Here is a 15,545-nt window from a genome sequence, read left to right as displayed (position 1 = left end):
GATTTAAATTGGTAAATCTCTCAACCTTTCCTGACAAGTTAAGTGTAGTCAGCCTTGACAGAAGCTGCCAGTGGAGACTTCTGGGTTTCCAAGGACCCCCACCCAAGTTGACACCCTGGATGTTAATAGGCCTCACTGTGTTTGTTTTGGATGTGGTAACAAGTGTGAATAGGACGAGCCCTTCCCTGGATTCTTACACATAATCGCTTCTTGGATTTCACTAAATTGAAAAATGAGGTTTCTTATTGAAAGTGCAAGATCAGAGAATGAGGTCATAGCCCCTTTTCGGTAGCCGCTTTGGGCCAGAGACCAAAGTCAGACTTGCAGCTTCGATCTAACATATTTCAGAAGAACAAAACATATGGCGCATAATGTATGCTACGCATTTAGAAGGACAAGTGAGACTTCTGTGCTTAGTTTCTCCCTCTTCTTTCTGTGCACACCCTCAAAATGCCTGCAGCCCACCACACTTGTTAGCAGTGATGGACACAGATGGAATCTCAGGGAGGCTGCTGTTTCTGTTAGTTGATGAGGAGAAGGAAGGTATTCTATGCGAGTCCGTCTGTCTCCCACCACCCCACGATGTCAAGATGAAGAAAGGCCATCAGGAAAATCAAGGCCAAACACAGAAGTGAGAAGTGCATTTAGGAACTCTGAAGACAGAGTCCTGCTGCTTCATGGTGATGATGGTAATGACAACAGATGAATTATTTACAGAGCACACAAGAAGCACTGTGGTGAGAGCTTAGCCTATGTTCTTTTTTGGTCATTCGCATAATAATCCACTTGTCTTCACCACTTTCCACACGAAAACAAGGAGACTTCAAGGGATGAAGCAAAACTTGCTGCCAGGCCCACCACTGGAGAATGACGGTGGAGGGATTTGAACTCGTCTCTGGAAAATCTGTAGCCCGCCCCGTGAGCTTAGGTTAAGGATAAGTGGTGTAAGCTAGCTGGATAACGTGGCCATTTGCTCATTCGGGATCATTTTCTGCCTGTTGACACGTGGCCGGCACCAGAAAAGGTGAGGAGGTCGGCATGCGTTCAGTGGTGCTCCCTCAAGAGGTCGGGGAGGAAGATCCAAGCATGAACAAATCTCTCTGCCCCAATGTGGCAACTGGAACAAAAGGTTTGGGTCGGGGATGCTCTGGATCCTTTCCTGGCTTGAGTGGAAACACATTGCACGGAGAAGAATTGGATGAACAAAACCACAGAAGTAAGAAGGAGTAAGTGAGGTACGTGTGAACGGGAGCCAATGGCTGTGTGGTGAAGGAGGCGGGGAGGTGGCACAAGGTGGGTGGGAAGACCAGAGGGGTGGGCCAGGTTAGATCAGGGAAGATCTTGTGACGTCAGTTACGGAAGTTAGCCTGTGTCCTCCGCACACACCTGGAGGTTGAGTCGTATCATTGCAGAGTAAGATTCAAGTTCTAAAACTCTCTCTCTCTGACCTGAAAGCATAAGTTAGTCTGAAGAAGAGGAGCAAGAGTGGAGACAGGAAGCCTGTTTAGGGAAGGACTGGAATGGCTTGAGCTGCAACCATTATAACTGAGATTGAGTGAAGTCATAAGGTATTTGAGGTCGGCCAGCAGAACTTGGGGGCCAACTAGAGGTGGGTTCAACGTGGAGGGAGAAGGTGAGGAGGGATCTCGGGCGACTGGCTACACGACTGTTGGGACCTGGGCTAGTCCTGAGACCGTTCCATTGAGAATCAGTGATTGAAAAGAAATGTATGGTTCCTCCCAGGAAGCACTTTGGTTTCCTAACTACTCCCAAAGCCCTACTTCCTCCTGACGCCCATACGTGTCCAGAACTTTATGGGTTGAAATAGAGACTTCTCTCTCAACGCTTGTGGTTGGTCCACAAGAGAGTCAGACTAGTCAACGTCTAGCTCGTGGTCCATAGCCAAACCAAACCTTCATCCTCAGGGGAATCAGGGTTGTAATAGCCACAGAATCTGTCTCCTGCAGAGTCACGTGGCTTTTCCCAGCTTCCTGGTGTCACATCTATGGATAGTTGAGTCATATCTTCCTAGTATAGGAGCTGCCATGAACACTTCCTCTTAAAATTGTTTTTAACGTTGATTTATTTTTGAGAGAGAGGGAGAGAGAGAGAGAGAGAGCACACAAGAGGAGGGACAGAGAAAGGAGACACAGAATCTGAAGCAGGGCTCCAGGCGCTAAGCTGTCAGCATAGAGCCTGATGCGGGGCTTACACTCACGAACCGCGAGATCATGACCTGAACGAAGTTGGATGCTTATCTGACTGAGCCACCCGGACGCCCCAACGCTTCCTTTTTCATTAGCTGTTTTGATCCGCATGTGTTGAGATTCTGCCTTGCCGTTCATAACAACAGGTAAAGCTTTCACTTTGGGTGTGTTTATCCTTCCTTACCCATAACAGGCTACCCGGTTGGCTCCTGTGTAGCCTCGAGAGAAGCCTTCTTTAGCATGGGATTTTGGAGGGATGGGGGAGATTTTCTGGTTCAAGTCCTTTCTTTTGGTGGGCTTGAGGACAATAGGGTCCTTTCCAGTTGTTCTCAGGAAGAACTGCCTGGGGATCATTTCTGATGCAGGCGGCCTGGAAATCTAATCAGAGTATCCTCACCCCCATCCTCTAAACCCAGTGGCAGCTCAAATAATTTTGAGCACAATTTGCCGGGCTCTGTAGGTGATCTCTCATTTTCTGCTTTTCTCCTCCTCCTCAGGTGCAAGTCCACGCTTTACAGAAGAGCCACTGGGTGATGTCCAGCAGCAGAAAAGAGACCACTGTCACGAGCTGTGGGAGCAAGGCCGAATGGATCGCGGTCACCCAGAACTGTGAGAGCCTCCAGGTACAGAATCTGGAGAATCCGTACACACACACACACACACACACACACACACACACACACACACACACACATTTACAGAGCACATGCTCTACTGTTCAGAAAGAAACTTGGGAAAATGGATGGTGTGTCTGCACAGCTCACTGGGCCAGAGGTTTGAGGGCTTGCAAACTTCTGCAGACCTCTAGCAATCTGTGTCCAGCCCCCACTGAATGATGTCCACCTTGCTCCCTAACCTTTCAGGCTCTTCTTTTCCCCCAGACCTATGCAAACACTGCCCTACCTGCCAGCTAGCCCTCCCCACCCTCCTGTCTAAGATTGGGCAGCATCCTGCCCCCCCCAGAGACCTCCAAACTGGATTACGTGTCCCCGCCTGGGTTCCCAATGTATGGCTCTGTGCTAGCACTCTTTGCCCTGTTTTATAATGATCGTTTTACCCCTCTGTATGCCTCAACTCTCATCTGCAGTTTTCACAGTATACTCCCTACGGTGCGTGTTCACTAAATGTTGGATCTTGTAATGAAGGAATGGGGAGACAGCTCCGCCCACCCCTGTCCTCAATCAGTGTGAAACCAGGAAGGGACTATGGCGTCCTTTCCACCAGGCCCCATGCTATGGGATTTTTCTAGGGGGGCTACTCCAGCCAGAGCAGAGGAAGAAAACTTAACCAACTTGATCCAGCACTTCCCCAGCCACGGTGGGCTCATCGCTGTGTGGCCAGACCCTTTACTCCCCTCAGGGCCTCAGAGAACACCAGGCTCCCCGAGGAGATGAAGCCACGTTTGGGTATCAGTGACATATCCTTCAAGGAAGGCCTACACACCCGTCTCTCAGATGCTGGACATGCTTTCCCAGGTCAAGACCTTAGGGAGAAAGCCCAGCCATGCCCTCCTCTTCTTAATGCTCTGCACTCGGCCCCAGCGATGCCACTGCCCATTGTCGGCACGTTCTCCAGCACGTCCTCACTGGTACCAACTTGTGGGTGCAATGCTTCAACTCCCTGGGCTGGCTTCCCAATCTCCACTAATCACTCTAAGTGTGCCCATGTCTCAAGGATGCCTAATACATGCCAGGTTGGGAAGTTGGGGGAGGGTACAACCAGGTTTTAACCTCCCTGCCCACTTCTTTCCTGATGCTTCTGGTATTGCTTTACATACAGATTTTCAAAACTGTATCTTTCTCCTTCCTTGACAGATATGGTGGGAGTTATTTTTCCCTGTATAGGCTCCTCAACACATTGGTCTCTTCCAGGTTACATTGGAGTGGCAAGATACCATTTTTGGCATTAGGTTCTGCCTCTCCCATAATGCCCTTGAGAGCTGAAATCCAGTCTTAATTTTCTTTACTATCTTGATAGGAATCTAGTACCAGAGACCTACACATATTTGGCAATTGATACGTATTTATGAAAAGAAATGGAATGCAATTATCTGCAATGAAAAGAGTCAGTAAAGGAGGCATGATTTGGCAGACCAGCCATCTGCAGAAGAATGTGGATATTTAGGGGAACCTGGGTGGCTCAGTCGGTTGAGCCTTCGACTTCAGCTCAAGTCATGATCTCACAGTTCATGAGTTCGAGCCCCACGCTAGGCTCACTGCTGTCAGCCTGTCAGTGTGGAGCCCACTTCAGATTCTCTGGCCCCCTTTCTCTGCCACTCCCCTGCTTGCACTCTCCCCAAAATAACGTCTCCCGAGGCAAGGGAAACAAAAGCAAAAATGAGCTATTGGGACCTCATGAAAATAAAACCTTCTTCACAGCAAAGGAAACAATCAGCAAAACTAAAAGGCAACCAACAGAATGGAAGAAGATATTTGCAAATGGCATTATCAGATAAAGGGTTATTATCCAAAATCTATAAAGAGCTTATCAAATTCAACACCCAAAACACAAATAATCCAGTGAAGAAATGAGCAAAAGACATGAATAGACACTTCTCCAAAGAAGACATCCAGATGGCCAACCGACACATGAAAAAATGCTCAACATCACTCATCACCAGGGAAATACAAATCAAAACCACAATGAGATATCACCTCAGCCCTGTCAGAATGGCTGACATTAACAACTCAGGCAACAACAGACGTTGGGGAGGGTGCGGAGAAAGAGGATCTCTTTTGCACTGCTGGTGGGAATGCAAACTGGTGCAGCCACTCTGGGAAACAGTATGGAGGCTCCTCAAAAAAATTAGAATTAGAACTACCCTACGACCCAGCAGTTGCACTACTAGGCATTCATCCAAGGGATACAGGTGTGCTGTTTCAAAGGGACACATGCACCCCCATGTTTATAGCAGCACTATCAACAATAGCCAAAGTATGGAAAGAGCCCAAGTGTCCAATGATAGATGAATGGATAAAGAAGATGTATATATATATACATACACACACATACACACACACACACAATGGAGTATTACTCAGCAATCAAAAAGAATGAAATCTTGCCATTTGCAACTATGTGGATGGAACTAGAGGGTATTATGCTAAGTGAAATTAGTCGGAGAAAGACAAAAATCATATGACCTCACTCATATGAGGATTTTAAGACAGAACGGATGAACATAAGGGAAGGGAAGCAAAAATAATATAAAAACGGGGGGGGGGAAACGTAAGAGACTCTTAAATATGGAGAACAGAGGGTTCCTGGAGGGGTTGTGGGAGGGGGGATGGGCTAAATGGGGAAGGGGCATTAAGGAATCTACTCCTGATATCCTTGTTGCACTACATGCTAACTCACTTGGAGGTAAATTTAAAAAATAAAATTTAAAAAATTTTAGAAAAGGAAAATAAAAAAAGAAATTAAAGACTGAATTTAACAGAAAAAAATGCGGATATTTAATAATCATTTGAAGTATCTTTGATTCTTTAGCAGGGTCCTGATAACAATTTGCTTTTGGCTCAGTGGTAAAATGAAACAAAAACGTAAAGAAAAATGAGTGTAAAAATCATTGTGAGCCATGATATACTCCCTAGAATGTCTAAGGAGGGGAAGAAGGATACCATCAAATGATGGAGAGCTGGTGGAGCCACCAGAACGCTCATGCATTGCTGGTGGGAATATAAAAGGGTAAAAACCACTTGGGAAAACTGCTGAACAGTTTCTTAAAAAGTTACATGCACACCTGCCTAATGACACAGCAGTTCTATTCCTAGATGTTTGTCTGAGAAAAATAAAAACACAGATCCACAAAAAAAGACTTGTGTATGAACAAACGTTCTTGGTACCTTTACTCATAACAGCCAAACGCTGGGAAAAGAGCAAATGTCCATCAAGTGGAAAATGGATTAACTAACTGTAATATATTCATATAATAGAATATTACTCAGCAAAAAAAGAAAAGAAAAAGAAAGGAAAGAAAAGAAAGAAAGAAAGAAAGAAAGAAAGAAAGAAAGAAAGAAAGAAAGAAAGAAAGAAAGAAAGAAAGAAAAAGAAAGAAAGAAAGAAAAAGAAACAAAAGGGCGGAATAAACTACGTACAACAATGTAGATGAATTTCAAAAATAATGTGCTGAGTGAAGTCAGACCCAAAAGTACATACTGTATAATTCCATTTATATGAAATTCTAGAATATGCAAAACTAACCTACAGTGATAGAAATCAGATCCGCGGTTGCCTCTGAGGTAAAGAATTGCCTGGAAAACGGGACAAGGGAACTTTTTGTGGGGATGGAAACATTCTGTGTCCCAGTTGGGGTCAGTGAAGTTACACAAGTGTATGTGTTTGTCAAAAGTGACTCAACAGTACAGTCAAGAGCGTTTCGCTGTATGTAAATTATACCTCCACTAAAGAAACTCATTTTGGATGTCTTCTCAAATCTCAAACAGAAAAGTCTAGATTCGGGGGGGAGCGGGCAGAAAGACCTGGGGAAAGCATGTGATCCCACCCACGGTATAGATGGAGAAACTGAGCCCCCGAAAGGAGAAGGGACCTGTTTAATATCACACAGACTTGGTGGCCGAGACAGGATTAGAACTCAAGGGACTCACTCTACAGGAGGGTGGGGAGTTTCCCTGAGTGACCAAATCCAAGGGGACTATTGAAGATTACTTCCACCTTGCTCTCTTCTTGCTTTAAGATCATCAACAAATTGACCACTGGACCTCAGTCAGCCTCCTGTGCCGTTTTCCACAACTATACCTGCTCCATGCCCCGCCCCCCCCACAGCCTCTTCTGATGGTACTTCTCCAAGGGGGATGATTTCCGGAGCTCCAGCTCCCTGGAGGCCAGCGCAGAGCTGGACTAGCTAGAAGGAAGTCTTTTAGGACATCTTTAGACTACTAGAGAGTCTCTAAATGTGATTCAGCAGCTTAGAGGACAGGTGGAGGAAAACCTAATAGCCAGAAATCAGGGAAAGTATCCTGGGACCAGATTCAGGAGAAACTCAGGCTATTACGGAGACTGGGGAGAAGTCATTCAGTTAGGCAAAAATCAAAGTGAAGACAATTACCCAGCATCAACTATACAAACAGGGCCAGCCAACTGGCTCTGATCTAAACAGTCTCTTTCATTTACCAGACTGAGTCTCCTCCTGGTGACCCCCACTGCCACCACTGATTCTTTTCCCGTTACTTTAACCAGACATCACTTGGACCCCCATGACCATGGTGGAAAGGGCCATCCAGGGGACATGTGGCTTCCAGCCCCAGCACCTCTAAAGAAGGCAGGACAAGGAGCCTATCAAACCATATAGCGTCATTCTGATATAAAGCCTAAAGTCTTAATCCTAAAAATAACAGGATGGAACGCTCCCGTCGGATCTGGACACACTGCATGTCAACTTCGATGGAACGCATTTGGTTCCTGGTTGAGTTTGCTCCTTAGTCTCTGCTCTGTTCAACCCATGAAGCCCTCTGTAGGGTGTCCATCCCATCTCCTTCGCTGGGGACTGCTGCACATCTACTCTTATAAAATACACACACACATACACACACACACACACACATCTTGGGAAGGCCGGCCATGAGTTCCCAGTTGCAGGCTCTCTCTTGCAGAGAGGAAAGCCAGCTATGCCAAACTTTGCGTAAGTTCCAAGGCGCCATTTCTTATTCCAATGCCAGGCACTCGGTAGAGGCTTTAACAACAACATATTGATTGGTAAAGAATGAGTGAATACTTGTTTTCCAGAATCCATGGTATTACATCTCAGTGTAATCTGGGGGAATGAACCAACCTGAGTTTTGGAGTTCAGCCAATCTCTGTTTAAGGGCATACATCACCACACTAGGCACGAGCATAGCACATACCTTCTCTGAACTTCAGTTTTCCCGTGTGCTCTATGGGGAAAATAACCAAACTTAAAAGCAGGTGCTTTCAGCCTGGAGTCCATGGGCCTTCAAAGAGTCCTTAAAACGTAATATAATTTTTGGCATATTGTATTTTTTTTTTTACAAAGGAAAGAGTTTCGTATTTCATCAGATCCTTTAACTAGGTCAGTAACTTCTTTAAAAAAAAATAAAGAAACCACTGTGGACTTGGACTTTTTTGTGAAGATGGAGATAACATTTATAAAGTGCTGGAGAACCGAAGAACCCCTTTTAACTGCTGTACAATCGCTGGCTTGGTGGAAGGAGCCTTCTGAGCTTTGTACCAGGATGTCCCAATCCTTACGTGTCTGCAGCCCTCAAGATATGCCCTTTGCCCAGCCAACTAGGTCACCGTAGGCAAATCCCTTCCTTTCTCTGGCCTCAGTTTCTTGTCTGTAACATGAAACTGTTGAACTTGGTATTCACCCAAACCTTGCAGATGTCAACATCCTGACTCTGTGCAGATGAAAACCAACCTGATCGGCCTTATGCTTCATTTTCCAGAGGGCTAAGGAGAATGGCCTCTGCCTTCTACCTCCAAGAATGTCTCAGTTAGTGAATGGAAGTCAGTTTCAGTGCAAAGACAAGTAGGATTCTCACAACAGGGTGGGAGGGGATTCAGACTGGAACCCTTGGGATCCTCCCCTGGAAAACAGTGGTGGGCTCAAGGTAGGAAGGTTTTGCAGAAGCAAATGGGTTTTCAGAGGGGCAGAGTTCAGATGGGGGTCACAACTGCAGTGCTGGCTTCCGATCACTCAATCAGCTGCAAAAGGAAATGGAGATAAAAATCACGTTTGGAGGACAAACCGCTGATTTGCATAAATTTAGGCAGAAAAGAACTCTCTTGGTTCTCTTCCTCCTTAGCTTGCTTCCAAGGGCTCTTAAAGGTCTCTCCTGGGGAAAACACACCTCCTATAGACCCCCAAGTCAGGGTAGACTTTCACTCTCACCCTCTAGATGGCTTCGGGAGAGAAGATGGGCATCTGAAGCGCCCGTTCCCGGCCCTTGCCAGCTACGTCGAAGGCCTGATGTAAGATTCCAAGGAAAATGCCCAGAAAATGCAGTCTTCCTTGGTTAGTTCTTACATGGGTACGTTACTAGGCCGGGGAGATTTGCTCATGAGAGGAGGCTGTGGGCAACTCCAAGGAGAGAGTTCTCCATATGGAGGCTTCCACCAAATATTTATCTGATTCCCACATTAATCCACAGGAAATCGCACTATTCCCCAAGCACAGGCTGAACTCCATCCATGCAGCCGATAAAAAACAACATGGGTCATTTTCACCTGACTCTTCTGCTTACCAGCTCGGGGATGCTGGTCAAACCCCGATTTTACAGAGCCTCAGCTTTCCCATCTTTAAAATGGGCAAATAATAGTATCAATTGTAAAGGATCAAATATGGTTATGTGCAAAATATATCTGGCGCGCTGCCTGCCGGCCTCCGATTGATGTCGACTATTATATTAGTTATCTGTTACTCCAAAAATTACCCCAAAACATTCCAATTCCAAGCAACATTCATGACCTCATAGTTTCTCAGGAATCCAACATGGCTTCGCTGGGTCCGCAGTTTCGCAACCTCTCAGAAGCCTATAATCGAGACGTCCGCTGGGGCTGTAGTGAGCCCAACACACGGCGAGAGTGAGAGCCACGTCCAAGCTCACTTACCTGGCTGTTGGCAGGACTCAGTTCCTTGTGGGTTGTTGGCCAGAAGCCACGCTCAGTTCCTTGCCATGTGGACCTCTCCATAGGATAGCTCGCTACATGGCAGCCGGCTTCATTAGATCAAGCAAACGAAGGAGCAAAAGAGAGTGGCAGATGGAAGTCATGGGCTTTGGTAATCCATAAGGGATAGCCAATCATTTCTGTTATATTCTGTTCATTAAAATCTAGGCCCAGCCCTCGAGGGGGGAGAATTGCACAAAGGTGTGAATCCTAGGAGGCAGGGATCATGGGCGGGGGGGCGGGGGGGGCGGAGGGGAGGAATCTTTAGAAGGCTAGGTTCGAGTGGGTCGCACTTTTAAATAGGATGGTCAGAGTGAGCCTGAGAAGGTGACATCTGAGCCAACTCATGAAGAAAGTTTCGAGGAACTGTGTTCAGGCACGGGGAACAGAGAGCACCAGGACTCTTGGTCAGAGGGTACCTGCAGGAGGAACAATGCCTGCCTCCCCTGCACTGACGTCAGAGCAACTAGAATGATGGGGATTAAGCCTTAGGGAGCCGGCCCAGCCTCCCTCAGATCCCAGACCCTTTGGTGTATTTGAATTAAATAGAAATCTCAGAGCGTCTCAAGTATTTCCTAACCCCCTGATTAAGCGTATGTAGCTCAACCACCTGTACGAGAAAGTAATATATTCTTGTGGCAGATGGATGCCCCCCCCTCCAAAGACGTCCACATTCTAAACCCGGAACCTGTGACTATGTCACCTTATGTGGCAAAAGGGGCTTTGCAGATTTCCTTGTCCTGGATTATCCATGTTGATCCAATGTAACCACAAGGGTGTTTACAAGAGGGAGGCAAGAAGGGCCGAGTCAAAGATGTGACAAAGGAGCAGAGGTCAGAGTGGCCCACAGCAACAAGCCAAGGAATTCAGACAGCCTCTAGAAGCTGAAAGAGGGAAGGAACAGATTCTCCCTGAGACCCTCCAGACTATAGCCCTGCCGACTCATGTGCTTTAGCCCCATAGACCCATTTCAACTTCCAGAACTCCTGGAACGACTGACCTCCAAATCTGGCAGATAATAAATGTGTGTGGTTTTAAGCTGCTCAGTTTGTGGTAAGTTATTAGAGTGGCAAAAGGAAATTAATGCAACTCCAAAATTATCTTAATAAAGATATACGTAGTGCTCACATACCGCAGGACCCTGTTTTAGCCCTTTACAAATAACAATTCATTATTTAATCCCCATAAGAATTTCTCAAGGGAGGTGTTATCAGTATCTTCAGTTTATAGATGAGGTCCTCCAAGCACAGAGGGTTTAAGAGATCTACCCAGGGTCACACAGCTCCGAGTGGCATGGTCAGGATTTGAATTCAGGTCTTCTAGCTTCAAGGGCAATGCATTTCTGCTCTGACTGAATTTCTCACATTGGCCTTTGTGACCTCAACATGACCTCTGCCTTTCTCGAGCCTGGATGATCACTGTGGTTCTTCCCTCCGGTGGGCCCTCATCCGATGCTGGCAGACCCATGGACGGTGCTCAGAAAGGACCTCAGAAACCACTAAAGCAGCACGGAAACTACTGCGTGGTTTCCATTTCTGCGGGAACCACAGAGGCAAAATGGTAATCCATCTTGGCTTTTAATTTTATAACGTAACCCGTTATTTTTTATAGAAACATAATTCACATACCATAAAATTCACCCTTTAAAAGATACAGTGCGTGGTTCTTAGTATATTCACGAGGCTGAGAAACTATCACCACTCACTAATTTCAGAAAATTTTCATCATCTCCAAAGAGGAATTCCATGCCTACAAACCGTAACTCCTCATTTCCCTACCCTGAGCCCCTAGAACCACTAATCTACTTCCTTTCTGTATGGATGTGCGTCTTCTGGACCTCCAAAATGTGACTTTTTGTGTCTGGCTTCCTCCACTTAGCATGTTGTCAAGGCCCCTCCGTGTTGTAACACGTATCAGGGCTTCATTCTTTTCTTTACGGCCGAAGAACGTTCCACTGCATGGAAACACCACCAACGTGTTTACCTCTTCGCCAGTTGATCAACATTTGAGCTGTTTCCACCTTTTGGTAGTTATGCATAGTGCTGCTGTGGACATTCGTGTCATCCATTTTATCATGCCTATTTAGAAGGGATTTCCGGAAGGAGCCCAGTAGCGTCCAGAACCCTGTTGGCAGAGTCTTGCGGGAAGATGCTGTTCTCGCAGTCACGACCCTGCAGCCAGATGCCAACACGCCCTGGGAACATTCGTCAGGATCCAAGGAATAGGGGGTCCACCCAGAGGGGTTGCAGTGTTCTCTGTCCCGAAGGGGAACGGGAGAAAAATTGTTCCCACCCTGCTTCTCCCGTGCAAACTCTCTGCGCCTCAGTTTCCCCATCTGTAAAAAGAAGGGCTTTATGAAATGGGGGCGATAAACTCAGAGGGGAAAGCTCCATGGCACCAAGTCCCAAGCTAATGTGCTAGTATGGCTGTTTTTTTGTTTTTTTTTTTATGTTAGACCCATTGAAATGCATTATATTACACCGCTTTATATAGTGCAACTTAATATGGGTTGGATACACTGAATAGAATTGCTGTATCTTTTAAATGTAATATGATATGTAATTATTTATGACGCTTTTTGTTTTCAGCATTCATTCTGAATAGAATTAAGCCATGCCTCTTAGGGTAGATTGGGGAGAAGGAAAATTATTTCGGGCCAAAAGCTGCAGGAACCAAAGGTTTTAGGTGCACGCTTTGGTCAATAACAAAGAAAAACCACGGAAAGCTGTTAAGATAATAACAAGGTGAAAGGGCTAGCTCTTCCAAATCCGTGCCTGTATCAACCCTAACTTCTGCAGTGTCTGGGGAGGCATGTACCCCATGCCCTAACGTGAAGCCCAGAGTCCCAGAGCTGTGACCACACCCCCCCCCACTTGTCCAAGTGCACCCCAAATGACATGGCACCCAGCAGCATTGCAGGGCACAGCACTACAGTGACGTCCATTTCAGTAACACAGGAATAAGTGCCGTTTTCATTCCAAATACACTGGCAGGAATCGGTGAGGCAATGGCCTTTTCCTGCCCCGATGCAAGTTAAAAATACTGCCTGCTTCTTTGCTAACTCCCGTCTTAGCCCTGCACATTTAAAAATACACCCGTCAGTGGCTCTGCATTTGAAAATGTATTTTGCATCTGATAATTATGATGCATTTAAAGGGCAAAATTAGAAAGCACAAAATTAGGCTGGCAGGCTTAATTAGCCCATTCTTTTTTTTAATGGGTGGAATTTGGGCAACCGTCTGCTGGAGGGGCACAAAGACCCCTAATGGGGTTGGTGGAAATTCACCGGCTCCTCTGTCAACCCAGTCACTCAGCGAGCCGGATGGGGATTAGCTGCGCACCAAGAAATGGGAGACCCACGAAGCAGGAAGATTACACCCTCTTGTCCTCAAGAAAACGACATGAGTGTGATTACCAAGTAATCTATCAACAGATAATAGAGGGCCGTGCACATGGCTTCCCAGAGGCCTGATGTAATCACGGTGGCGACAAGGGTTTATATGTAAAGGGATGAACTCCGCAGCTTGGTGCATTCGCCAGGATAATCACCACCGTATCTGCACCTGAAGATCCGTTTCCCCCCCGAGCTCCGGTCTTGCTAAAAAATTATTGAATACCTTCCCCTGTACGCTGTAGCTGGCTACGGCTCCAGGTTCGTGAGCTATCCATGGAGGGGCACACTGGGCTGGCCAGGACGGGTTTGGAAACTTCTAAGGACCTCCCAAGCGCTGCACGCCGGATTCCCTGCAGTTTGATTCTGCGTCCCCCATAAAGCTATCTTGATGGCTGCACCGAGCTCTCTCTGCACCCAGACGGGTGGATCCATCCCCAACATTCAAAAGGGACTTTTCTTTCCTCAACTCACCGTGGCCCTTCACAAGTCGCGACAGGCCACGGGAAGCCGAGTAGAGGCGAAGTGATCCCAGGTATGAGTCATCCTGATGAATCAGACGTGTCCCTGCTTTTTTTTTTTTTTTCTCCAAGCTGTGGGTTTCTTCATAACAGAGACGGTGTTGTTCTTTTTTTGCAGCCAGATCTAGAAGCCCTCTGTGCACTGAGAAATGGAGCTCTACTGGGCTGTGTCCATTAGACAGCACCCAGGATGGGCCGCCCCCACTTCAGGCCATGTGGAATTTTCGGAAACAGTCCGTGGGGCAGGCAGCTGCACAGCTCTGGAAAGAGCCTGAGATAGGAACTTAAACCTAGACTCTTAAAGCCTGGGTGGTCTCAGGCAAGACAATTCACTACTCTGAAGTGAAACCTTGAACTTGTAGGATTGCTGTAAAAATTCATTCCGTGATGACAGAGGTTGTCGACCAGGGTTCACCGTGCCCCCCCCTCCCAGGAGACATTTGGCAATGTTTGGGGATGGATTTGACTGTCACAACAATTTCCATCTTTTCCACCACCCTCTATGTGGCATTTTGGTGCTCCAGAAAAATCCCTTGAGTTGCTAACAATGAATGGGTCAAAATTCAGGCATTCGTTTTCAACGTTTTGAAATCTCTATAAAGAAAATGTGTATAACCCCAAATTACCTAGACACAAAGATGGGGGACAGATCAGGGAAACCATGCCCCTGTTCTATTTATACTGCCAAGGTGATATATATTTTTTAACTTGGTTAACATGTCTTCATGACAATATTTGGCTATTTCTGCCCAAAGAGCCAAAACAGAAGAGGAGGGGGGGGGGATGGTGGAAGGGAGGGTAGACGAGCGAGACAGAGAGACAGAATAGGTTGCTAGAAAAAGGTATAAAATATTTCAGTTTCTAGAGTCTGGTAATTGGAATTTCCCCAGCTCTGAGCCAAATTGCTTTACCCAGAGAGCAGCTGGATGACAAAATCGTACCCTCAGCCGGGTTTCTTGAGAGAAAGAGATTCGGGAGCTGCACACAAACACGCACCCTGGCAGGCCCTCAGAAGCATGAGAAGAATCAGGAAGGTGTCGGTCAGAAGCTCCTGGGACCTCTTCACTCCTTACAGAGACACCTTCCCCTACTGCAAACCCATCCTCCTGTTTGCAAGACAGAAGGTCACAGAGGAGAGGACAAGTCCAGTTCTGAATGTCTATGAGCGAGAAAGGAGAAGCCCAGCAAAACCCCACCGTGGGATAAAGACAGCCCGAGGATGCTGAAAGATTTCCACATGCCAGGTTTTTAGGGGGCTTGATGTACCATTCAAGTGAGCACAGCTGTGAGGAGGGGACGCGGCTCTGAGCCAAGAAGGGGAGAGAAGGGGAGAGCGTGAACAAGGAGGAAGGGGATTGTTTGCAGACTAGACTATTAAATTGACTTGGAAATAGTCCCCCTCATTCCTCCCTGCATAAAATAGTTGTCTATTTCAGATGGATTACCACAAACTCCCAGATAGAGCCCGTAAGTGCTGTTTATACAGTGTGCTAATTGCAGTAATGGAACCCCCCCCACCCCACCCCCAGTCATTACTCAGCTTTGGTCCAGTTTTCCCTCATGAGCTTCCTTCCTGGAGCCCTATTTGTGGCCCTTTCTCTCAGCCCCCAACAACGAGCATAGAAGGAAATATGTAATTATTCATTTTATTGCCATTGATGCCGCCGATGCCGCTGCCCGTTGGCCCGCGGGGCTTTTTGGATAGCGGGGATGCCGTCCAAGTGGAGCAGCTCGGTCTGGAGTCAGAATGACCTTCTTCTGGGACAAGGCCTGAGG

General features: G+C 46.7%; 1 long non-coding RNA gene across 1 annotated transcript in view; it reads left to right on the top strand.

The window, feature by feature from the left end:
• Positions 1 to 15,545, top strand: part of LOC131499372 (uncharacterized) — an 800,352-nt gene that overhangs the window by 742,264 nt on the left and 42,543 nt on the right. Inside the window, exon 12 of the long non-coding RNA XR_009255831.1 lies at positions 2,705 to 2,830. This is a non-coding gene — a long non-coding RNA (uncharacterized LOC131499372). The remainder of the gene's footprint in view (positions 1 to 2,704; positions 2,831 to 15,545) is intronic.

The sequence above is a fragment of the Neofelis nebulosa genome, chromosome 17 (genome assembly GCF_028018385.1).
Source record: "Neofelis nebulosa isolate mNeoNeb1 chromosome 17, mNeoNeb1.pri, whole genome shotgun sequence".
NCBI classification, from domain to species: Eukaryota; Metazoa; Chordata; class Mammalia; order Carnivora; family Felidae; genus Neofelis; species Neofelis nebulosa.
This window is presented reverse-complemented; position numbering and strand designations above follow the sequence as displayed.